We start from the raw sequence: 26,052 nt of genomic DNA, 5'->3' as shown, positions 1-26,052 counted from the left end.
TAGGCTTAAACCAGACATTGACTGGTCCATGTTTAGTAAATGTGTTCCCCTCAGTTTAGCATGCTAGCATTAGCTATTCAGAACCAAACAAAGTGTTCATTATAAAACAAAACCATCCACTTGTTGTAAAATGATTTTAAACAGATCAATTGGAACATTGGGAACATTACTTCATAAGGGCACAAATCACTTCAGTAATATCTATCTGGGGGCCAGGCATCTCTAAACTTTACCAAATTTTACTTTGGATATTTTGTTGTTGACCAATGTGGCAGAACAACCAGTCAACTGGAACGTAAACGGTAAATGGTAGGCTATATATAGCACTTTTCTAGTCTTCTGACTATTCAAAGCGCTTTTACACCGCACGTCACACCTACACATTCACACCCTGATAGCAGAGGTTGCTAGTGAGCCCTTCCAGTTGAGAGACTCTACCAACTGAGCCACAGCTGCCCCATCATTGTGTAGTGTCGTCTCCATAAACAAGCCAAAACAGTATACAGCCTACAAATCACATAAACAACTTGTGTACTGTACCAGGTCAATAAAAGCTTCCCCAGTGTTAGACACTGGCTATTTGTTTTTGCCTAGAATCATGTTGTTTTGCAAATCAAAACCAGTAAAAACAAAATAAATTTCCATAAAACCCATTTTTTCTTTATCAGATAAAGATGTCACAGTTTTCTTTTTGCAAATTCCCCATTTTGAAATGATACTGTAAATAATGATGAAATCATGATTCTTTTCTCTATCTTGCATCATGCTTCCTCCCTCTGCTGTTTTCTGCTGCCTGTTTCTGTATTCTTTAAGACATCAATAATTCAGGCATGCAGTTGAGGATGAATTATTCACATGCTGATGCCAGACATAAATGCACTGTGCTTATGTTATGTGCCTGTACCCCACTTTTAACTGTAACCAAAGAAAAAGGAGAGCTACCTGTGTGCTACAAAGTAAGCACACATTTACACCACACCCCCTCTCTACATTCTTCTCCCTGTCAGCCATCCCATTTTCACTCCCTTCATACACATTCAATTCCCCTTTCATTCTTTCTTGTCACCTAGATTACATGCATGTAGAGCGAGGCGCTGCTGTTTGAAAGAGACAACACAGGGACAAGGATAAGTAGTGGTGGCTGAAAAAGGGATTTCGCTGCCTATCCTCTCAGCACACAATGCAAGCCAACAATCCTACAAACTAATCCCATCGCTGCTTAAAACTCGAGGTGTAAAAACATTGGGGGGAGCCAAGCAGGAAGGCAGGCAGGCACACAACAGAATGCATACAAAACACTGTCGTTTCGCTCACTTTCTCTCATTTTCTATCTTTTTTTCTATCATTCTTTCTTTTTTTCTCTCGCAGTCTTTTCTGTCTATTTTTCATTAAAACAGTGCTAGTCTGAGTCATAGGCTATTACTGTATTATCTAGCCTCTGGGTCTATTTAGACACACATGCCTCCTTAACAACTGTTCACATTAATCATTTGATTCAGCATGACGCTAATTAGGATTTGTCAATACTATTAATCTGCTCATCCAGCCCTCATGTGGATTTGAATATCTCAGTGATTATGTAGACCGACAGTTGATAAAGTATTACCTGTTTCCTGGCCAACACAAGCAGACGATAAGCAGCGAGGAGGGAAACCACCATTCAGACAGAAAATCCTGTTCAGGCTCCCGTGTTGGCAGGCATTCGCCATGAAGCAGTATTCCAGAGCAACAAACTGCATGTGTTTACATTTTAAAGAGATTTAAGAACCAGTGTGACTCTCGTTATTGGAAATCTAAACACTACAACTTACGTACATTTCTATTAAGTCACTATCTTGTGCAGAATGAATCTCACTGTGCTGGAACACTGTGTAAAACTACACACAGAGACACCAATATAACGGCTCTGTTTGGTCCATTTTAAAATGATAAAGATGGAGTAACGGTGTTACAGCACTGTTGCACAACGTCTGTATAAAAACAGGCTTTTAATCTTCCTATATCTCATTGACAGTTTGTCTTTGTTCCCTGTACTGTTCTGGTATGTTCCCTTTCAGACAACCTCTTTTTCCATTAGCCTCTGGTGGTTAAGCTTATGAAAGACCTTCAGTTTGCTCCTACAGAAAACGGAACTTCAGAAACCAGCACAAGTCCAAAGAAAATGAAACTCATTTGGTGACACTTAACATGAAGCCACCACTTATAGTGCATCATACGCACAGTTATAAAACCTGATAAATGCATTTATTCATATCAACTTATAGCAATGTTTATCAAGTGTTCTAAGCAGTGAAAATAATGCACAATGAAGGTACTATTTATAATGCATTATGCCTTAATCCCAAACTAACAACAGCATGTTTTGAACTCTGGATTTATAACACATTATAACTCCCAAAACGTTATCTAGATGATCAACTTGGATCGGATTGAATTTTATCGAATCGCACTGAATCGTTCTGTATTTTAACGAATCATCCCAGAATAGGATTGTAACCCTATGTAATCGGACGGAACCTTCTTGTAGAGGACAGATTAGCCCTTTTCAGACTGTGCTGTAACTAAACTCAAACGTCATCACTTATTTGTACATTAATGTTTTTTCCACGATGGCTTAATATTGGTGTCAGGGTAGAGCTCCAGGCTGGTTCAGCTGATCTCTTTTCACTTCTGTAATACCTCAGTTACTACCTCTGAAGACGGTATGTGGGATTCAGATTGAAGAAAATACGTCACACTCCTCGAAACCATGCAGGACACCTGAAATGCCTAAATCGTATCACGCCTTTAAGTAGCAATTCGATTATAATACAACATCATTTAAGTTGTAGACACGCTCGTTATCTGCTCCTCTGCACTCTAAAATACCTATAACAAAACCTTTTGCAATACAATTGTTTTCTCACAACCAGCCCAGCTTTCTATTAAGATGATTAAATATGTGAACAATGGAAGCGAATGGGTTCCTATTGAATTATGAAACCAGCAAACCTTCCCAATGCTGCAAACATATCAGATTCACATCATATAAGTCATTTAAACTTTTAAATAATAACTGAACAAAAACTGGAATATGATGGAAAATGCAAGTGCTAATTTCAGAGTTAAATGAGCTTAGTTACAGTATCGGATGTAAGAACAAAAAAACAGAGCTTTATAGCAATTAGAAAAAGGGCCAAAGGTGGAGTCAAAAAGAAGTTTCTCGCATTATTAAAGGCCCTAAAAAGATATGCAGGCTTCTTTAGTGTTTTTCCTCTATGGAGGACTAGTTTGAAATGTTCTTTGCTCCACAGACGTGCAGATCTCCAGGGAGTGGGCTGAGGTGTGACAGAGCCAGACATTAAACAGAAGCTAGGCCAGGTTAGAGGGGCCAGGCGTGGGAGACAGGAGAGAGCCTGTGGGATAGAGGCCTGTGTAGGCACCAACTTAACCTGCCCCCCCCCTCCCCCTCATCTCCAGTCCTATCTGCTCACCCACGCACTCTCCTCCATCCCCACTCCCCCTCGCTCCTCTCCTCTATTTTCTCTCCATTGTATTCATCACCCTCTGCCCACACTGCAAACTCCACGCTGAGACAGAGAATAAGAGCTTCACTTGAATGTTTTTGCTAAAAAGTGACATGTAAGAATGTGTTTCAGCACTCCCCCTGACTGCAAGTGTTAACATTGTACACTGAGGACAATCTGAAGTGGTCTGTACTGCTCTAAACAACAGCAGCAGACATATACAGAGACAGCCAGAGAGGAGGTGAGGGGTAATCAGTCCCAGGTTTTGGTTTAGTAAATGCCCAGAGTCAGGGGTGAGAAGAGGATACACTGTCAAAGGCGGAGGGATATAACATAGAGAGTAAGACCCATAGTGTGATACATTTATATGTAAACTATAGAGCAAAATGATTTACCTGGGCCTCCGCAAAGTTTTAAATATGATGGCTGTGTTTAAATCAAGCATCCTCGTACAGTGAATTAGTAAATTGAACATTTGGTTCTTCACTGTTGGCATCAGACATATAACTCTGTTTAGCTTGCATGAAATGAGAACAGTTGGACGGCTTTGGGAAGGTTGAGAAATCTACCTAGCAGAACCTCTACGGCTTACTAGCAATTAATATCCTGTTTGGATAAGCAGCAGTACAAGAATGAAAGAGTAAAATCGACTTTTTTACAGAGGGCTACGTCGAGATTATTTCTTGGCACTGTTTGTGTTCTTGTTCCTGTATCCTAACCCCCAACTTCTCCAAAGACCTGTTCCTCCTGTTTCTCCTCTCCATCTGATGCCCTAAGACTTTTCCCCTCCACACCTGTCTCCACTTCACTCATCAGCCTCAGGCAATATGCCAAAACTTAGCTGTAAGCAATGCATTGGACAATAAATCCTTGTACTGCACCAATCTGCCTGTAATGTATGCTTTAGGGTCGAAACCCATCAACATTCCTCGTTCATCATCCGCTGGGAACAGGTGCCAATTTCTCAATAATTCTTGTGTGTCCAGTGGTTCACGTTAAATGACTTTAAGCCAAGACTTTCTTGTCCATGCGCTGCATTGTTAAAAGTCCAATTAGCAAGTTGAGAACTAACGTGTAATCAGATAAAAATGTGTCTTCAATGTAAAGGCTGACATTTCTTGGTTCATACAGCCCCTGGACAAGCACCTGTTCATCAGTACCACAGAGACTTAGACCTGCTTTATACAGAGCATATGTTGTAGGTTTATGCAGCTTTACCTACGCAAAAGCCCATGCATCGAACTTGTCTGACTCTTAGCAACAGCAACAGAGCTTATGTGTGTCTCAAGTTTTGTTGAATTCCTTTAGGTTTAGTTGCTGCAGTGCCAGGCTTCTCCAAAAGGAGAGCTACACCTGTGGAGGATCAAGTTCTTATTGTAGCTCCAACAACATTTTGGACAGACTTTTAACCATGAACTATGTCTTTGAGTATCTGAAAAGTGCTTAATAAATAAATATAATGTATTATAATTAGGGCTGTGAAACGATTACATTTGTATTCACCATTAATCGCTATAAATTTTGTTAATCATCAATGTTAATCACATTTTTAATTGAATGCTTGAAATTCCATTATTATTTTGCATTTAGCAATGAGATTTGTTTGTCTTTTATTTTGAATTTTTGTACTGTCTTACGCTGAGACTACTCTACTTGCTGTTTGAGTTCTACCCTGTTTTTATTTTGAAATAAAGTAAGGACCTTCTGGTAGATTGAAGGTTACGGCATTTACGTAACCAGGGAAAAAGGAAAGCGTTACAGATCAAAATCTAAGTGAAAACAGCTCAAAGGAACGGTAAAAAAAGTGAAATGTTTGATGTCATAAGGGGGGATTTCTTTTGACTCATCAACTGAGCTGTCAAGAAGTTTTTTTTTTGAAGTGAAATGAGACCTTCAAAGATGCAGCAGCCGTTCTTTTCCAAAAGTGTGAATACAGGGAGACACTGCTGAGGCTTATCAACGATGGCCCTAAAGGGACAAAATAGCACCTTTTAAATTGTGAATTCAATCAGTCTACACTGTCTATCACATCCAAAAAAAAGAGGAAGAATACAGAGAAAAATATTTTTCAAATAAAGATTCTCTATAGGCCATTGTTTAAAAGTAGTAATTGTGTGTAGTACAATTATAAGTGGTTAAAAAGGATGCTGCATTGTACTTTAACATGGCACTGCCCCAGTGTAAAACTTTCTGTACTCTGAAAGGTATACATGTAGTGTACCTTCTTTCTCACTGAACTCTAGACATCAGTTTACAGCTGCTCTTATGTGAAGGTCAAACAGAAAGTGCTTGCACCGTGAGTTAAAGGCCTGTGGTTGATGTGGTCAGCAGTTACTCCGCCTCTTCTAACACCAAACACAAAGGGCAGCGAGCGCTCTTTACAAACGGGGACAGTACCTCTCTTTTCTCTCTGCTTCACTGCTATTGCAACACAACTGTCACATCAAAAGAATATTTTCTTAGCCTTACTCTACTTTCTCTTTCTCTCTCCTTTGTTTGTTTTTCTTCTATCATTCTTAATCTGATTTTATAATCAACTTTTTATTCCGGTTTTGAACACTCATGTGTTCATGACCTTTTCTCTGTTTATTGCATCAATGCATATGTGTGTAGATTGTCATATCTGTTATCAATTGAGATTGACAAAAAGGGTTAGAGCCAATAGGAAATGGCCTTAAGCCACAGGCTGATCCAGGCAGGTGAGTTTATTGTCACCAAGTCCAAATTCAGCACAGGGTTCAGGAAATAACCTGAAGAGCAAAAGCTGATCTTTATTATCCCTGACCAACTCCTCTCTCGTGCGAGTTTACGTGCCGGATTCTCTACAGTGCGTCACATCTGCTCCCAGTGACCTTTGCCTCGCCAAGCAGCCGCTCATGTGTGGTGTAATCCCAATCCTACTGGCCCCAGGCTGTTCAGGTTGTCTCTACTTTGTCTAAACAGCTTATGTGTGTGTGAGTGTTCACGTTGAATGCTGTAACCAGTGTCTAGCATAGCCAATGCCACTACACATTGCTACTTCCATCACAGAGAAATCCCACATCATCCCAGGAGGTTGAGGGGGAACATACACATGGGTCACATTTGTAACACGGCACATTTACTGTACTGTGTGTTTTCACTGGTCGTGTGTGTGTGTGTGTGTGTGTGTGCCCCAGCGTGAGTGCTGCTATGCCACTCTGATCCCTGTCAGGGCCTTGAGCCAAGCCCGCGGCAGGTCCGGCAGCAAAAACTCTAGAAGTCTTTCCCAGCTATCAGACATGGACTGACACTGAGAAAAGGAAAGGGCTGGCAGTGTTCCTTCTCACTAGTTGGTACATTAATATTTTTCTACAGTCAGAAGGCAGCAGGTTGGCTGTCAGCACAGAACCCCCCCCCCCCCCCCCCAACCCTCCACTCCAAACAATTTGTGTAAAGATGAAAGCAGATTCATGTCAGTGTGATGCAACTTGTACAAGATGCAGGCCTTCATCAGCAGAGGTATGTCACTGATGACACAAAGCTAGCTCACACCTCTCCTGACATGCTTTCTGAGACATATGTCCACGCACCACATGTGGACCTAAACCCACATCACACAGAAGAGAATAGCAGACCTTGTCCCGACTCTGCTCTTTCCGAGGGGAACGCGAATGATGGAGTGGAAACATAAACATCGAAATCAAGCATAAGGAGAGACGATGAGAAAACTTTTGGACGAGGGAATAGAACTCACTTTGTTATGACACAAAACAACAGGCGGGGTGGAGAAAAAACACACAAAACTTTGGAATGAGAGACAGGAAAATGTTCAAATGAAAGGTAAACAAAGCTTGACAGCTAGAATAACATCCACAGCAGTTCCTTGACCGACATACACTCCTCCAGCAAGAGCCTGCAATATCAATTTATGTTAACAATCAAAAGCTCATAGGCTGGGAAGGAAAAGGTGCTTCCGGAAAAATGACCATAACAATTGTTAAAGGAGAAGTTTGACAGTTTCTGCAAATCTGCCTTTATCTTGATAAACAGAAGACATATACTATTGTCAATCTAATATGAAACAGCCAGGATATGGTTAGCTAAGCATGACAGAGAGACTCGAAACATTAAGGGTGTTGCTATAAAAATATTTAATACACTCGTCAATTTATGTGTTACCTTTCTTTTGATTAAGAGTCTCTGTTTTTCTTTTTCCATTTTTAATTTTAATGTGCAACCAAGCTCTATTTTCTGGCTCTGATGCGTTAGCATGTGTCTATGTCCCTCTTAAGAACACATAAGAGTGGTTACATTTTTTTGTTTAAAAAAAGGGTCATCCACTGTATATATATTTTACTGAAACATTAGGTTAAATCATCCTTGTTATTCATTGCTATCCACCCATTTAAGTCAGAATGTCCTCTTGTTGATTTTTCTTACACAATTACTGGTGAGGGAGTGTTTTGAGTAATGATGCAGACCATTTTTTGTTAGACGAGGATCAAGTTTGTCCAAGGGGAGTTGAGATATGGGTGACAGCTGGGCCTCCCACAGACAACACACTGATGTTTCCCACTGTCGTAACACCCACGGGACCAACCCCACCATTTGGCCTGCGGAGTCTGCCCAGCAACAATTAATGCTGAAATGTATGCTATGGTGAACAGGCTGTGTCATTTACCATGCATTGCAATCTCTCTGGATTGATTGGAGCAAAATCAATGTTGTTCTGGGACTGACTGCCAGCATTTATAGAGTTGTCAGCGTGGCCTTCCTGTAGCTCCACAAGGGGAGTGGCATGCTGTACAATGGCTGAGTGGATGGTTTGTTTAAGGCTAGGGAGGCCTGTGGTTGTTGACACAGCTGCCAAAAGAGCAGAGATGAGAGGTGGGGGACAGAGACATTTGGGTAAAACCACTTGGAGTGTCAGGGTCAGACTTAATGACGGCAGGATGGAATGATGATTAGGGATCAGGGGAAGCATGTATGTCCAAGTTTCAAACTGCGCGACTTCTGACTCTTGATTCTATTTACTTTTTAAATATCCAAACTCATGTGCTATTCGGTTGACAACTTTGTTTGCATGTGAGGCATACATGTGTCTATGTTTATCATACGTTGCAGTGAGGAAGGACATCAGCAGTTTATCCTTCAGGGTGACCCCTGGCTCTCTCATCAGCAAACTCTATGTTTGTGTGTGGGTGTGTATATCTGCATGAGTGTGTCAGGGAGTTGTTTGTCCTCATCAGGATTAAAGAGCCTTTCAGTCAGATGAAGCTTTAACGCTACTTAACCCGTGTTGCCTTAACCCTGCAGCCAACGACCTTTGTCTGTTCTCTGATCCTTGTACTTCCTGTTTCACACAACACAGCGCTTCCCACAAGATATGAAAATGTACCAGAACATTAAGGTGACAGCGACCTAACAGTGAAAACACTAAGACTTCTTCTTTTTAAATCAGAATCGCATCAGAGTGTTGCAAGAATGCTGAGGCCAAGCAGAGTAGTCCAACAGTGCCTTGTTCTGACTGGAAGACTGTAGGCAAAAGGAAAAAAAGGCCTTTTTCTTGGATGATGTAACTGCTCTTTATTATGCAGTTAGATCATCTGCACTCACACACATACAATAAAAGAGAAGGCAATCTTGTAGTCATAGGAGTCAGACGGTTGCTGTTCCAAATACCAGGGGGCAGAAACTCCCCCTGCAGCAATGGAAAGACCAGTCAGACCAAACACACTTACATAACATCAGTCACAGACAGCAACATATCTTACAACAAAACACAGAAGCCCATCGTAAGAAACGGAGCCGGCAAACATGTAAAGGCCAAAGTGTTCTTTAACAATAAACACAAACTACTACAAGACAAGTCGATACTGTGCTATTTATATAATTGCACCGTCATTAAACAAACATAAAAGATCTGACAAACTCATTATTTAAAATGTAACAGTGGCTGTATGAGTGACAGGTTTTACACAGTATCTATTAAAGGCTCTTAATATGATTCGAAACAGGCATAAAGTTGTATAAGTTAAACGGTTTTGCAGAAATTAGAGAAGACTTGACTTATATCATGCCTTTAAGAGTCTGATATGACTTAATGCAATGTTTAATGACCTTTTATTACATCTGATGTGTATTGAAGCTGTATTGTTATACAGTCTTGTATCTCTTTTTGTGCAAGATTATGTTTTTGTTTATGTACAAACTTTTTGAAACTGAAAACAAACACAAAAAAATGAAATAAAATAAAAGATTAGGTTCCTAATTCACCCCCATTATAGGTATCTAATCTATAACAAGACCCCCAACTTTTTTTAATTGAGTTTTTTTGTGTTTGTTTTGTTCTGGGTTTTTTCTCTCCTTTGCTTCTTTCTTTTGATTCTACATGAATGAAATGACATCCAGATATTACTTTGCACTGGCCTCGGGATAGGGGGAGACTGTGAACATCAGTACGACATTAAAACATGTACTATTGTTTTTGGTTAAAAATAATCAAAGTAAAATAAAACCCGCAAAGCTACAATTATAAACTGCAAGTCCCATATTTCCCCTCCTCTTAAAGCACGGGTGCAGTCTATTTGATGACATCACACGCACATTTATCCAAAAAAAAGTCAGTGAACTAGTTTCTTTCATTTCCTGCATTCCCTCTTTTCTCGCTTCTTACAGCTCTTAATCCATGTTGTAGATGTTTCCACGGTTTGCAAATGACTCATTAATAAGGTTGCCATGGCAGCTCCTTCTGTTTTCCTTCTAAGGTATCTTTATAATTACATGTCCTAATTTCAGCTGATGATAGGCATCAATCTGAGATACACCACAGATTGATTATCAACCCACAACGTTCACAACTGCTAACCTGCGTTTAATTTTCATCACCGATACCGATATAAAATATGTGAAAAACAGCTATGTTGGTATGGGAGCAGAATAATTGCTCTCAGTCAAATTAGCCTCTGGAAACTAATGTAATTATTTAGCACTTCAGTGGACCAGAGGTGGGGGGCTGGGGGGCAGCATGCTCGAGCTGACATGATTTCATGCAGAAAATTTATTCAACTGTCAATATCATTTAGATCTATCCGGCTGAGCCCCGGAGGCTGTGAGGAGGGGGTCACAGATTGCAGCTCAATCATAATGACTTTGTCTTCAATCTTCACTTCTTTGATGCGGAGGACACGTTGGTAACGATCGTGCATATTGTTGTGTGTATGTCCACTATGTTTGTATAGATAGCAGGAAGAAAGAAAGTATTACACGCGCAAGAATAAAGCGTCAAACATGCTGTTTTTGATCGTAATGTTTGAACGATTTTTCATCGGTTCAAAAGTATTGTGCCAAACTTGTCTCAAAGAATCTGTGGTTTTTCTTCATACTCTCTAAAAACATTCATCATGAAAGGATTGGTCAAATCAATCTTACATTTCTCATCTTACAATTTCATTTCCGATTGGTCAGTGCCCCTCCTATCATCCCACTCAGGATAACAACCCACTAGATCTTTTTCCATTCCAACTGTGAACTCTTTCTGAACTCACGCCTTTGCAGAAACAAACATGTGACATCTGACAGAAAGACAATAATAGTGGAAAGAGATTTCATTCAAAGTAGGCAGGACAAGCAAAAGTACTTTATCTTCCTGGTCAGTGAGTTTAAGGCTGGTGAGAAAGAAGAGTGAGAGATCATGCTTGTCAGAAGATCGAGCGATCTCAGACTCACTGTGATGCTGAGTGACGGCATAGGATAAATTAGAAAGAAAGAGAGAGGAGAGAGGTATAGACAGTGACTGTAATCATCAACAAAGTAATCCTCGGCAAAAAGAATGGAATCTATCTATCATTTGCATGTTTCAGCTCGGAGCGTTAAAACCCACAAAGAGATATTTGCATTCTCTTTGCAGTCATTTGCAAAGGCAATTCAGGAATGACAAGAGTGTCTGCTGTGAAAGAAGGACGCCTCCTGTCCATTGTTGAGAGAAAAAAGTTCTTGATTTTTTCTCAGGGCGTTCTCATCGTGAGACTGGTGGATTTGCATGATATGCTTGGTGTCACTTTGCCACTGATTTTGCATATCAGTGTGTCTGACTTATAGGTTGTAATTGAGGTGACTGCAAGTTGTGCGTGTGCTACTTTGTTCCCTTATTGTGAGTGGCCTGACAATTATATTCAATTATCAGTGTGTCCTGCAGGGGAAAAGGAGGTACCTTGGGGGGGGGGAACTGAACTGAAAAAAAAGAAACTGAAAACAGAGATAACGACGAGACATTGTTGAAACAGTGAACCGTTTGAGTCCTCAGGCTGTCCCATAAACAGACAGGACCCTGCACATTATACCACCATAAGAGTGCACTTTGATGCTGCACCTAAGGAACAAACCCCAACATATACAAGTGAAACTGCACTTAAGTTCTTCAAACATGTGTGTCTTCAATTTAAAGACTTGCAGTTTCAAGAACTGGTATTCAATAAAAATATTTGCTTTGAATCTAAAATGTTAACGCAAGAAAAGTCAACAACATTGCAATAAAAATCCCTATTAAATGTTGGTGATGACATCATGTCTAAACAAGAATATAACCTAAACGTGGAAAGAAGTCCTGCTTAAAATAGTATAGGTGTTTATAAGTTGTCAAGTCCCACTATCTGCGAGTCAGCACCCTCATGCAGCCCATGTGTGAAAGTTCATAGCTACTGTGGAATGCATAACACACCCATGTAACATACAAATGTGTTAATGTCCAACCCGTATCCCACAGGAGCAACGCAAGCACAAAGCATACTTCAAGTATTTTGCTGTCACTGTGGTTATAATATACGGAGCCCCGGAAGTCCCATAAAGTGAAGAAAAAATAGGTGTCATAAGTTAATGTCTTGGGTGCACAATATAGTTATCTTATGCGCACACCATTTTTTATTATTTTTTATATTTTAGATATTTTTTGGGGACTTCAGGGATTCTGTAATAATACATATTTTACTGGTTATCTTGTAAAATACACTACAAATATATATGTTGCTAATATTGTTTGGCTGTAGTCAATAAGAGGTACTGACTCTATAAAGGGCATGGAATACACAGACCAGCCACACCAAATTACTTAAAAGAAATCCAGAAAGGTTTTCAATGTTTTCAGGATGTACATATTGATTTTGCATTACCATGTGAGTTTCAAGTATCCAGGCAAGAATATGCATAATTCACACTATACCATGGGGGTTGTATTGGGGGATAAAATGGAACTGACTACACAGGGCCTGAAAGGAGGAAGGGGCACATATTGGGCCTGAAATTAGTATATACAGTTTCTGTTTGTATGTTTTAAATTAACATGATAAATGAAGAATGTGCAACTTTTTGACCCAGTAGATTTCGCCCTTGAGCACCAGCATTTGAACAAAACAAACTGCTGTTTAGCGACACCTCAACTTTTCTGAAGCCTCGGCTCTCCTCCAGCGGCACAACTCCAAACCCCCACCACTCGCATTTGAAAGAAGGAGTTATGAATTAGAACGCACCTTATTTAAGCAACATCAAGTGTAAGCGACGGACAAAATTACGTTGCAAGTTTGCCTGCAATTTTCATTATTTTCCTGTAAACCTTTCTTAAGAAATAGCCCGAGTATTTTTTAAAAGCTTCAGTACTTTTGATAGTGTTGATCATTCAAAAAAAAGAGATTGCATCCTTTTGAAATGGGGCCCAATGTGATAACTCTCATGGGGCCCATGAATCCTGCAGACGCCCCTGCACTTATCACTGCCAAGGTCTTTCCTGCAATCTAGTATAGAAAGACTAATCAGGGTAATAAAGAGTGGAGTAAACAAGATGCCATTTATGTTGTGATACCTTACCAAGTTTACACTTATTATGTATCACAAACATGTGTTAGACTGCAATACATTTACCTTTGTAACCTCTTAAAACGGGGTACACACTACAAGATAATAGGGCCGATTTTAGGCCTGACTGCCCCCTTCTGATGAAAGTCAGCAAAGGCCAGACTATCTGATGTTCCAAAGATTATCTTGCCAGATTCTCCTGTGGTGTGAGGTATGTTAGGAGTGATAGTAACCTCACCAACCCGATTTGAAATCGTAAATATTAAACGTCTTCAATATTTACGATCGGAAATACTGTGGTGTGGGGAGAACACCGAGGACGGCCGAGCATGGACTCTGTGAATTGTCACGTGGAACAGAACAATAGCCAATAGGGAAGCAAGCTGACTGAAGCAGGAAGCACAACAAACATTACCATGGCGACAACAGCAATCGCGAATGGATGTCATGAATTCAGGACCAACTTGTTGATTTGTGGCACCAACATGAGTTAACGTGTATTGTAAAACAAACCACAATCCAACTGACAAGGAAAGGAGTTTGACCAAAATGTTTACCATAATGGATGTACCAGCTAACACCTAGCCACATTTAGCTTGCCCGTCATGTTTGTTTACTCTTAAATCGCGACTGACCGCGCGAGATATCGGCGAACGAATCGGTTAGTGTGTGGTGTGCCGAGTAGATCGTCTCGTTGCACACCACACACTATGCGATCTGAACTGTTAATCGGTCAGGATTGTTGTCATGTGTGGGGTCTCTCACGTTATCAAAATCGTTTAAGATTTTAAAAATCTTAAGCCTGGCTCACAGGTGATTTTTCCCCGATTGTATAAAAGTCGGGGTGGCATGTCAGGTCACACTGTAGGACTGAATCGTTTACGACGCCCGACCAGACCTTGCGAAGTACTTGCTCACACTGTACGAGTGAAGTCGGGACGGAGCGTTGGCAATTGTTGATAAAGTTTTACTTTGAATACAGGAAAAGTTGACACAATCGTAGATATTAAGGATACAAGTTTCAGAAAAGTGCTGCACTGATGATCTGTACCGAAAACGAAAAAAAAAAAAAAAACGCCGGGTCGCGTCCTGCCACTGTTCGCCATGACTACAGTCACACATAACTTCTGCTGGACCCTTTCATGATGTTATCGTCAAGATTGTAAATTCTAAATATCAAACATGTTTGAAATAAATCGGGGCGTCCCGATGATCACCGGGCAGATCGGTGATGTTAAGATTGGATCTTTGTACCACTCACACTACAAGATAATCTGAGCAGAGAATCAGTTCCGCGCAGCCTTGAGTCGGGAGCGACCCTACGATTGTCGGGAAGGAAGAATCGGAGCTCAAATCGGCCCGATTATCCTGCAGTGTGAGCCAGGCTTAATGCAAAGACCTCTATTCAGAACATTGTGTTAAATTGGTTATTTGCTAAACAATATATAGTCATTCTACTGATTTAAACATCAATGTTCATCTTTGTTCAGCATCTTATGAAGGCTAATATTGCATGGCAAGCAAATGGCAAGCCTACAAAAGACTGACCTCTGGAAAGATTATTATTATATTTCTGGCGAAAATGCCACCTTAACATTATCATTTGTTGCAGATTATTATTAAATGCTGCTTTTCCTCTGATTATAATGACAGGGGAGTCTGATTATTTAAATTGTAAGCTAGCAAGTAATTCCCACCTGTTTTAATCAGTTACTGCACAGCACTTTTTCCATCCAGACCATGGAGGTCAGACAGAAGCAGTATGCTGGTTTTATTCCTCCTACTAACTGTGTTATAACCTTTAAGATCAATGCTTAAAGCATGAATATCTTCCATGTAGTTCAGTAATATTGAAATACAAATAACATTACATTCATGACTCAATAAAGACATGTGTTTTTGACTATATTGATCAGTATTATACCATAGTATGTCTTTTTTTTTTTTCTAAAGGCATCAGCGTTAAGTATAAAATACATTACCAAGCCCACATCATTTTACACAGATGATTTCCATTGTGTCTGTTGGGTTTTATCTATCAAAGTGCTACAATTGCCAACACCTTTATTGTCATTCCTTCACTGTCATTTATCGTTTTGCGAAGCTGTTATCACAGTAGTACTGTGACAGTACCCACAACACACAAGGCCAGACCAACACATTGGTAATTTGCAGTTGCTGGTTGGCATTGTGTTTGTTTAATAACACATGTATCTATAATTTGTGTTTGCAGCCTTGAAACGAGCAGTGCATTTTTGCAGCCAACGCGAAGCACACATTAAAAGCATTCGGAAATCTGAAAAAGAACTGCAAGTAATTGTGAAGTTTATCTACACTGTTGTATTGTTTTATTGAACCTGACAGCTGCTTTTGGGCTTTTTGCACTTTCTTTATTAGTGGGTTTTTTTTGTGACTTGTGTTTTTAACTATTGTTTTAATGATGTGCTTTTAATTAACATTATTCCTGTCTGTCTGTATGTGCTGCCACTGACAAGAGCTGCTAAACTGTTTTTCGTTGTTTCTATTGCAATGACAATAAAGATATATTCTATTCTATTTGGTACCTGCAGAACAGTTACATAATTTATTATGAGGAAATAATGAATTATCAGCGACTGCGTTTGAAGTCATTCCACAACATTTAAGCAAAATGTTGTAGTTCTCTGAAAGCAAACTGCAGAAAGTGATTCACTGCAGCGTGAAGGTTCCAGGGCTGCAAGGGATTATGGGAAGTGATGTCAGGTAAGGTGATCAACAAGCCAAACTGCTAAAAAGTTAGTGTCTTATGATGACTTTATGTTGTTAGAATTTTCTCAGAGCCTGTTATTTAAAACTCATGTGTATTTTTTTGGCATGAAAGATTTTTTTAAAGATTCTGCACACTATCAATTTCCCTTTTTTCTCTCTTCTCTCTTCTTCCTCTCCTACAGTTTCTCTGACTCTATTTCTCTGAACTGTTTCCTTCTCTTATTCTTCCACCCACACTAATCCTACTTTATTCAAGACATACTGTATAATAGAACACAATATGCAGGACCTTGGCGCTGAGAGTGTTTCTAAAGGCCCCCTCGTTCTCCAGACCCTCAGTTAGGGTTGCACAGTCTGCAGCATCCACTATCTCTCATCCTCCTGAGGCCATCGTGGGTGCTCACAGTGGCTGCAGCCAGGCTCACGTCACTGAAGGGCCGACAAAATAGCATAAATGTCAGGAATTAGTTGCCTTGTTGAGCGCCCACGAAGCCCCGCATGACAATAGGTGGGAGAGGAAAGAGGACAGCGCATGCAACAATAGCATCCATAATATGTACACTGCTCACCTCTTCTTCTTCTTCCCTCGCTTTTTTCCATGTTTTCCCTCTCAGTCTTTATTTTCTCTCTCTTGCCAACTCATTTCTTCCTTACCCCCCCCCCCCCCCCCCAACCCCCCTCTCCTTGCTCTCTCCTTCCCTTGCTCTCTTTCTGTATCACTGTCTCGCCCACCTCGGCTCTGCCCGCAAGCAGTTTGAAGCAGATTATAGCCCTGCCACCCCCACTCGCCCATATACACAAACATTCACTCCGCCGCTGACGCACATGCAAACAAACACACACAGAAAAATGCACGCAAAGCACACTTCGAGACTTTATGTATCTTCACCACCTACAATGCCACTACATCATCATCATCATCATCCTCTCCCAGCGGCCCTCAAGCAGGAACTTGTTTAGAACATCCTATCCGGTCCAAATGTGGTCGCACACGTGACAAAACGCCCCTACAGACTAAATATCGAAACATGCCCATTATCAAAGTCAAACAGACACCTACTCTGACAGTCGGGATTTAGGGAAAGTGACATGAGGTGGAACCGCAGCACAACTAGTGATTTGATGTCCAACTGAATCAAGCTGTTTTGTAATCACTGTGTGTAGTGGTTAAAGGAAACCCACAATTAAGACCCACGGACTGTTATGTCATTGTGGCTGGACATTCAGTCAGTGGAAAAGGAAAGTTTTGAAGGGTTATGAAGTATATACTTGTGTTGATATTGTCTCCTTCTTTGTGTAAAGTACATCTAGTTGCTTAATGTTTCATAAACATTAAAATCACTGTGACATCATCTTGCACAGACTGAACACGTGTTTCATGTCTATTATCCATTCTTGTATATATTCTATACATTTCTGTTTTATATTTTATTTGTTATTTTATTCTATTTTAGTTGCACTGCTGTCCACTTGCTCCCTCTTCTCATTTAGTTGTTTTTTTGAACCAAACGACCAAAACAGTTTATCTGCATGTGAAAATGTATTGTTATTAACCCAATTTGATTATTGTTTTGGAAACTATAGATGTATTTCTATGACTGTGTGACTGTGATTTTGGATGTTATTGTATTGATCTCCAGGCCAATGAAGCCATATCTGACAATTTCTTGATAAAACAATAATCATTGTGTCTTTTACTGAACGGGGACAGCAATGCAAAGGCAAAGCAGGCTCCAGGGTGGATTTTTGGCAAGAAGAGCACCCTGGTTATGTATGTGTGTCTGTGTGCGTGCATGTGTAAATATGTGTGTGTGTGTGTGTTTTATTTTTGCATGCATGAATGAGCTCCACTTGTTCCGTCTGCCATCCTGGCCCCTGTGCGTGTGTGTGTGTGTGTGTGTGTGTGTGTGTGTGTGTGTGTGTGTGTGTGTGTGTGTGTGTGTGTGTGTGTGTGTGTGTGTGTGTGTTGCTGCATGCTGTACGGCTCAATGGGGACTGCGTGGGCCTGACCTGCGATCTCACCGCCCACCACTTGCATAGCCACACAGCCTGGGCTACTGCCTCTGTTTTAGCCTGCAAGAAAGAGTGTGTGCTTATGCATGTGTGTGTATGTGAACATTTGCAGGGTAAATACAAATCATCCCTTCCTTTTTTCAATGTTTCTACTTCCCTCTATGTCGCTCCCTTATCATTAGGGTTTCGACATCCTCCTCTCGGGACATGTGTGGACTGCAGCAGTCCCTATGACAACCTCAGAGCTGCTGTCAGTCTCCACTGCTGCCTTATCCTCCTGCTCATTTTCTACATGTGCATGTCCTTGGTTTTGACAGGTGTGCAGATGGCATGTCATGCATCAACAGATTTAGGCCACATTCACTTTAAAAATGTGGTGCGCTTTGAAATGTAAGACAAAACTTTTTTTTCGTTTTCAGAACGCATACGTCTTCAAACATGCAAAATGTTCTGCCAGTGCAGTAAGCAAATTCTTCCTAAAATGTATTGAAAGAGATAAGGCACTCCACCTGTCATCAGTGTCCAGACTTTTTTTGACTGAGGTGTCCCATCTAGGCCACAGACTTATGAAGATGTGGTATGAAGTATGTGGGTGCACACATATGAATAAATAACAGTTATGCTGTCTACACTAATCATATCTACCCTAAACACTAACCTTAAAGTATCATGCATATATTCCTGAATATTCCTTGAACTTTGTAAAGTAACACAACAGCGCCAACATGAAAACTGTCAGTTTAATTCTTTAATGAGTCTAATAGAAGAAAGGCTATATTGAAGGTCACTATTTTAAGTACTCATTCAAAGAAATGTGACAAATTCAAATGCAAAGAAAGCTACAAGCCTGTTGCAACCCAAGGCCCTTCTCTGACAAATCAAATCGTCATTCATAGTTTAGCATTCTGGGATTGCACTTGGGATGGCAAATCAGATCTCTTCTGGGCCTACTCCACCGCTCTGGACAAACCCCTGCCTGTGGGTTGCTAAAATAATTCAAGATAACTCGTTTCTAGAAGTCTTTTTAAGTCTGGTAAATTCAAAGTTTGCCCATCAAACCAAAAACTAGTTCTCTAAAAAGAGGCAAGATGACAATTTGATTCAAACATTACGTCTCGTATTACCAAGGACCTATTATAAAGATCCAGTGATTCCATTATCATGTCTTGATATCAATCTTCAATTTTAAACTTTTCTTTTTCTGTGACTTACAAAGTCATGTATCAGATTAAGCTGTGCTGCAACACTGATACCTTCTAATGTTGTGCATTAGAACTTAACTTGTCATCTGTTTGCCACATTGGATCTTATTTTTTGCTGTTTGTTTCTTGGTATATTACAGGCATTAGGTGGATAGTGATAGGTTTATTGGCTCAATGCATTGGGATATATGAGAGTAGAAAACAAAACAAGCAAAATAAGTTTGTCAGATGTGACTTTGTGAGTAACGGTTGTTGTTGATGTGTCTAATCCGGTGCAGATGCACATGTGTGAAAGTGTTTGTGTGTGTGTATGTGTGTGTGCGCATCCTGAACTCTACAGTCTGTTGGTAATGAGTGCCCTGAGCGCTCCCTACTACACCTAACTGATCCAGTAATTGCTTTTCCTCCTCTGCATTTATCATCATCTGCCTGGCCTGTCATGTTAGCTGAGCTGAGCTGAGGTGGATGGAGAGAGGGGTGCAGGACTGTGAGGTAGAGGTGGTGCTGTGTCTGTCTGGATGTAGCAAGAGGTGTTGGTCTGCTGCCTTGGGTGGGTCGGATGGGGAGGAGGGAGAGAGGACAGAGGAACAAGGCAAAGAGCGCAGTGATGTAGTGGCTAATATAAACTACGACCTCCAGCCAGTCATCATCATCACAAATTACAATTTCCTCTTTTGTTTTCCTTGCTATCATATTATTTTCAAAGCATCCTTTAAATTACATACATTTGAGAGAACCTATAATAATGTATGCTAGAAAACGACATAATAAAGGTTTATGTCCTGAGGAGGTAGTTTGGAAAATAAAAGCATGAAATGATAATTGGAGATTGTGGATAATGGCCAACGAGGAAAACAGACATTAAAAACGGCTGCTGTTATAGGTTTCGACCCAATACTCTAAATGAACACAAAAAAGGCATAAACATTGTATACCTAAACACAATCACACAGACAGCCGGGGATATTTAAACAAATAGGCTACTTTTTGCAAGGCCTGCAAATGAGGTGTGTGTGTGTGTGTGTGTGTGTGTGTGTGTGTGTTTGTGCATCTGCAAGGCAGAGAGGTGCATACTGTATGTGGGGGAGGGCATGCTACTGCTGCTAGTGGGGATTTGATGCTGATGAGGTCTGTAATGGGAGTGAACAGAGAGCGTGAGGGGAATAGATTGGGACTTCATTGGCAGGCCCACACTCCCTATGCGCTGCAGTCTGCTCGCCTATTTATTCCCCCATCTCAATGCGCCTTTGCTTTGACCTTTCTGCAGCCAATGACAGTAAAATCACATCGCCACTAGAGAGCTACACATCAGCTACTGAGCACCCTTTTATGATTTCCTCATTTATTTTTTCTTCTATCGTTCCCCACAGACACGCAGACCAGGGGCTTCAGTGCTTCAACCAGGAGGAGGGGGGGGGGGGGGTCTCAGACTGAAATGAATTGTACCTAAGCCATCATGTAAATGATCACAGCTTTGACTATGCAAATTCAGCGGCAGAGACAGTGAGAGGCAGCACTGAGAGGAAGGCGATTAAGAGGAGACATCAATTCACATTCAGGGTTAAGGATTATCCATGTATATGCTGATTCATTATACACAACAGAGGGGGGGGAGTGAGATAATTCATTACTCCAATACAAGCAGATAGATCACTTCTGTCATATAAAAACCTTGTATGAAAAAACTTCTATGTCCAATTTTGAATTTTAGGTTTTGTGTCATTGAAAGATCACAAGATCCTCCCTAGATTAGAACAACTCTCTGATAGGTGGATTTGTAAAAAATAAAGAAAAAAAAGTCTGATATAGTGATATGTGATAGAAATATGACATTTTTCATAAATGATGTAATGAGGCTGTAAATCACCTTTGCACTGTGTGAGACATTTCTTCCTTACCATGAGCATGGGTCCTGTGGTTTCAATACATATTTCACTGATGATGTTAGCTCCCAAAACACATTCTCTCCTTCTGTGTGGCTTACATTATAAACTGCGGTGCTCAGCTGTTTCGCTGACTGATGCAGCCTTTTTTTCCCTTAACAATGTTTTTGTCAACAATTGTATTTAATTTCCATTGTACAATGTACAGTGTCTTAGTTTGTAACTTGCAAAAGGGATGTGATCACTTTTGCACATTTTGGGAAGTGCGACAGCATATGTAAAAAGTGTGTTGCTGCTGCAGGGAACAACATCAAATTAGTGAGGATAAGGACTAGAGTGGTGTTGACTGGATAGAACAGAGCATAACAGACCTCATATTGCTTCTTTTTTTTGCCTGTGGTAAAAGGGCTCAAGTCTAAAGTAGCCAGTTAAGGCACATTACACCCTTACGTCCCAATCCTATATCGATTTAGTTGCATGGTGGGTAATGTATTCACCAGGTTAGGACAAAGTAGAACAAATTTTGGTATAAGAAAAGGACCATCTCTCTTCCTGCTGCATACGTTTTGATGCTTTATGATAACTAGGTGTGCAACACTTTTTAGGGGAGCAACACTTTATGACTGAAATAGCAAAAAAACAGGCTTACTGAGTCACACAGAGACTAGTGTAACATTGGTTTGGTCTGTCAAAAGGGTTTGTCTCCAAGTTTTTCCTAACTCCTGTAATATTGTGTTCACATAGCAGCGAGTTAACACTAATAGAAAGAGGCACTTAAAATTAGTTTGTGTGATGTTCTCATGAACAACGGAGGATTTGCATGCTTAAGAGCATGGTTAAGTGTAACATAAATGTGTGCACACCGCTCGCACAAACGAAGTGTAAACACAGACAAAGACAATATTCTGTAATAGTCCAGATGGTGAAACAACCACATTCAAACACAAATATGTTGCCCAGCATGACAGCCTCAAACAAAAAGCATAAACTCAGCCAAAAAGCAGATGGAAAACACTCCTTCTGCCCCTTCTTCTCCCTTATCCTGTTTCATCCTGTCTCGCCTCCCCTCTTCCACACACTCACGCCCCGCCAAATCCATTCCCCATGTGCCTCTGCTGAACAGATGCAGGCAGACCAACAGTGATAGAAAAAAAGTGAAGCAGTGATCGCCTATGAAGCAGGCTGAAAGAAAGGAAGCACGGGATGACGCTAAAAATAAAAGTATCCTTGGGTGCGAGAGAAAGGTCCCAAAATAGCTGGCCAAACAAAGGCATGAATAAACTCGAATGCATGTGAGTTTTTTTTTCCTTTTCAAGAGGAAGCCCCTCTAGTCTCTCTCTCACAGCAACTCCCTGGTTGCTAGGTTACGACACTTGTGGCCTCCTTCCACAACCTGAAGGTGTGTTTTGCATCTGCAAAAGGTAGTTGTCTTTTTTTATCCATCCAATTGGAAATGATAAAAAAAGCAGAAATTGAAACATGTGCATTGTCAATTAGGGAATGTGTCATGCACAGAATAAGAAACATGCTACAGATCAGTTTGTACAAAGACAGCTTGTGTTTCAGATGAAGCCTACCATGTAAACAGACATGACTCTAAATTACCTCAACTAAAGTTCTTTAATTTGAAGAATTCTTCTTAAAGCAGCCTTTTTCCCTTGTATAAAAACCGCCATATACTGTCTGTCATGCTTTTTGGTTATGACCTTTTGATGCTAAGTAGGCACAAAAATAAATGAAATGTTGTGAAAATGTGACTGAATCATTCCCCCTTTTTTAATAACCCTTAAATATCCTACAAATGTCAGAGTTCAACTCTGTATACAGCCCCCACCCCCCCTCTCTTTTCTCCCTTATCTGAAACCACAGAGTGAGGAGCTGCTCATATTGTAAAGGTCACCGTGCTTTGCTGATGGATCATGTGCCAAGTATCAAATCTAATATGAATGAACAGGAGCAACTGGTATTACACATAGGTCACTTACCAGCACATTTATCAAAGCATCAGCCAGACCTGTGTAAACATTGCTTGTAACCCCAAACACTTCATTTCACTCCCTTATACTGTAAAAAGACAAGACTGGGGATACTTTTGCAATACCCTTAGACTAATCCCATATTTTGCAAATAGCATAACGAAGGAACAAGAAATGCAACAAGACAATTTTCTTATCATAATAACAATAATCCGTTGTTAATTTTTCATTCAGATGTAGAGACAGGAGTTCTTAACGTCGATTTAACAACTTTAAATGTTGCGAAATATATTACTCAGTAAACAAATGGATCATTAATTTGATCAATGAGATGTTTTCTGTAACTTCCCCCGAAGTTTCAAATACCAAACTCTCAAAAGGCACACAAACATGATGGCAGGGTGAAAAATGAACACTGCCCATTAGGGACTCCAGTTCAAACAAGTCTACACCACAGGGAGGAGGGGGGGCTGTGGGGGGGGGGGGGGGGGGGGGGGGGGGGGGGTCAAAGTTGAAGCCCTAAGGACATGCCATTTCCTCTCCCAACCAGGGCTCCAGAGGGCGAGGAGGACATTGTTTACCGGACATGGAGTCTCCCTGCTCTCCCTCTGGACAGGAGGGAGGTGGTGTGCTTTTAGAGCCCGGCTAGTCAAGGTGATTTAAACCACATATAAGCTCAGGCATTACAAACCAGGCCTGGCTTCCCATTCCTCCGGGTTCCTGTCTTTCATTCGTCCCCCAGTAAAAAAAAGAAAAGATCACAGTCCTTGCGTTTCAGTGTTTCAAGAGGTTGTTATTGTGTCCTTGGCAGCTGATTTAGAGGCTAACCTTGAGTGCCTGGGGCGACTTTCATTGGCTTGTTCTTCTGTCTTTAATTGTTGGATAGAATACGCTGGCCCCGAGGTGCGAAGCAAAACATTTTGGAAAGTATATGAACATTAAAGAAGGTAGAGCTGCAACTTTATTAACTCTTAACACACACACACACACACACACACACACACACACACACACACACACACACACACACACACACAGACACACACACAGACACACACACACACACACACACACACACACACACACACACACCCACACACACACACACACACACACACACACACACACTACATTTGTAGTTCTTGTCCTGAAGTGGTGCCATTTCCACTCTGGGGAATAATTAATAATTTTAATTATTCTTAAATATAAAATGTTTCATGGTGAAACAAATATCAGTAAATGAAAAGATTGCTTTGTAACATTGCCTCCGCAGCCTTGTTCCTTTGATAGATAATAAAAACTATAACCCAGAGTTCACGTTTGGAGCTTGTGGGAACGATAAGTGAATACATCATTTGTCACATCCCACTTCACACAAGTGTTTCTTTTCAGACATTAAGGTCCTTACATTTATCAACTTTATTTTCACACATGTCCCAAAAAGCTGGAGATTGTCTTCATAAGACATGTTCTAACTACTGAAAAAGTGAATTTTTTTTATTTTATATCAGGACTGTGTGTGTGTGTGTGAAAGATAAGATAAGATTTTGCACACCAAAGCTACAGCTGGGAACCAAAATGCATACAACTATAGTATACGTACACACATAGTGGACTCTGTGTTTTCAAAGAGAGCGTAGCCCCTGGCCAACAGGTAGTATGCAGCAGGAGATGAAATGTCTTATTATAGGGAGGGAATGGGAACCAGGCGAGCCTGAGCCGGGCCAGGTCCTCTATTAACCTGTCCTTCCAGGGCAGAGGCTCGTAAACAAGGCCGTGATGGCAGGAAGGGCTGGGGGACTCAGGGTAGGCGGTGTGGAGGGAGATGGGGAGGTGGAGGCCTTCATGAGGGTTGGAGAGGGTCGGTATGGAGAGGTGGGGGTAGCACTTCTCCCTTCAAAGGAGAGAGGAGAGAGCAGTGATCTTTGTGATCCCTGTGATGTATTAGACAAAAGAAGACTAACGTATAGAGAGGCTCCAGATGACAAGCTGTAATATTCTTTAAGTTTCCACTCTGGGAGACGTATCGTTGGTGCTGAAGATGAATCTGTCCCATTAGCCTGTGGCTAGGACTTTTGAAGGCTGATAAAAATCAGTCTAACTAACCCAGTGATTGATTTGAAGAGAGTGGAGAAGGCAGCATGGAAGTTATGACCACTCATTGTAATGCTTCTTTTTCATCAGAAAACACATTCCTATTCTTTAAAATGCACTTTATAGCCTGAGGGGAGGGGTTTAGAATTGTCCACAGACAAAGGAAGAGACATTTCAGACGAGATATGTGACTTGACTGACAATGGCAAAAGCAAACACATGTCAAACAAACAGACATGTAAATATTGCAAGGCTGTTGAGTGCTAACCAAGGCTTTTGTTTCTTTTGTGGTGCTTTTGCTGATGAATAGAACAAACATGGCAGAGCAGAGAAATTGGGGGTGGAATGAATATACGGAAGACTGGAGCCAAAGAAATGTGGACATTGATGGAGATGAGGATCAAAACGGAAAAACCTATCCTCTCCTCTCCTCTGCTCTTCTCTTTTCTTTTCTTTTCTTTTCTTTTCTTTTCTTCTCTCCTCTCCTCTCCTCTCCTCTCCTCTCCTCTCCTCTCCTCTCCTCTCCTCTCGCCCCCGCAGCCTCCTGTGCACAGCTGTCTACATGGCTGGGCTGTTTTCGCTGACAGGCTGTGAGAGCCATGAAACAGGAGGGCACCAGGGACCTGGGCCACCTCGACAACACGCGCCCCCACAATCTGCTGCTTACTGTGTACCCCAACCCTCTCTCTGTCTCTCTCTCTCTCTGTCTCTCTCTCTCTCTCTGTCTCTCTCCACACTAACAATCTCCTCCACTATTTCAAATATTTCATCCCTCAGGCTCTCTGTCTTTCCCTCCCGCACATTCTCCACCCCCCACCCCACT

General features: G+C 41.0%; 2 protein-coding genes across 3 annotated transcripts in view; both read right to left on the bottom strand.

The window, feature by feature from the left end:
• polrmt (polymerase (RNA) mitochondrial (DNA directed)) overlaps positions 1 to 26,052 on the bottom strand; it is a 511,894-nt gene that overhangs the window by 228,792 nt on the left and 257,050 nt on the right. The window contains exon 22 of one of the 2 annotated variants that reach the window (XR_009668276.1): positions 24,109 to 24,262. The exons of the other annotated variant lie outside the window; for it this stretch is intronic. The gene's annotated coding sequence lies outside the window, so the exon portion shown is untranslated. Of the gene's footprint in view, positions 1 to 24,108; positions 24,263 to 26,052 lie in introns of those variants that run through there. 2 annotated transcript variants of the gene reach the window in all.
• The window catches only part of tmem161a (transmembrane protein 161A), a 398,404-nt gene that overhangs the window by 261,700 nt on the left and 110,652 nt on the right, over positions 1 to 26,052 (bottom strand). The gene's annotated exons all lie outside the window — the stretch shown is intronic.

This window comes from Labrus mixtus, chromosome 3, assembly GCF_963584025.1.
Source record: "Labrus mixtus chromosome 3, fLabMix1.1, whole genome shotgun sequence".
NCBI classification, from domain to species: Eukaryota; Metazoa; Chordata; class Actinopteri; order Labriformes; family Labridae; genus Labrus; species Labrus mixtus.
This window is presented reverse-complemented; position numbering and strand designations above follow the sequence as displayed.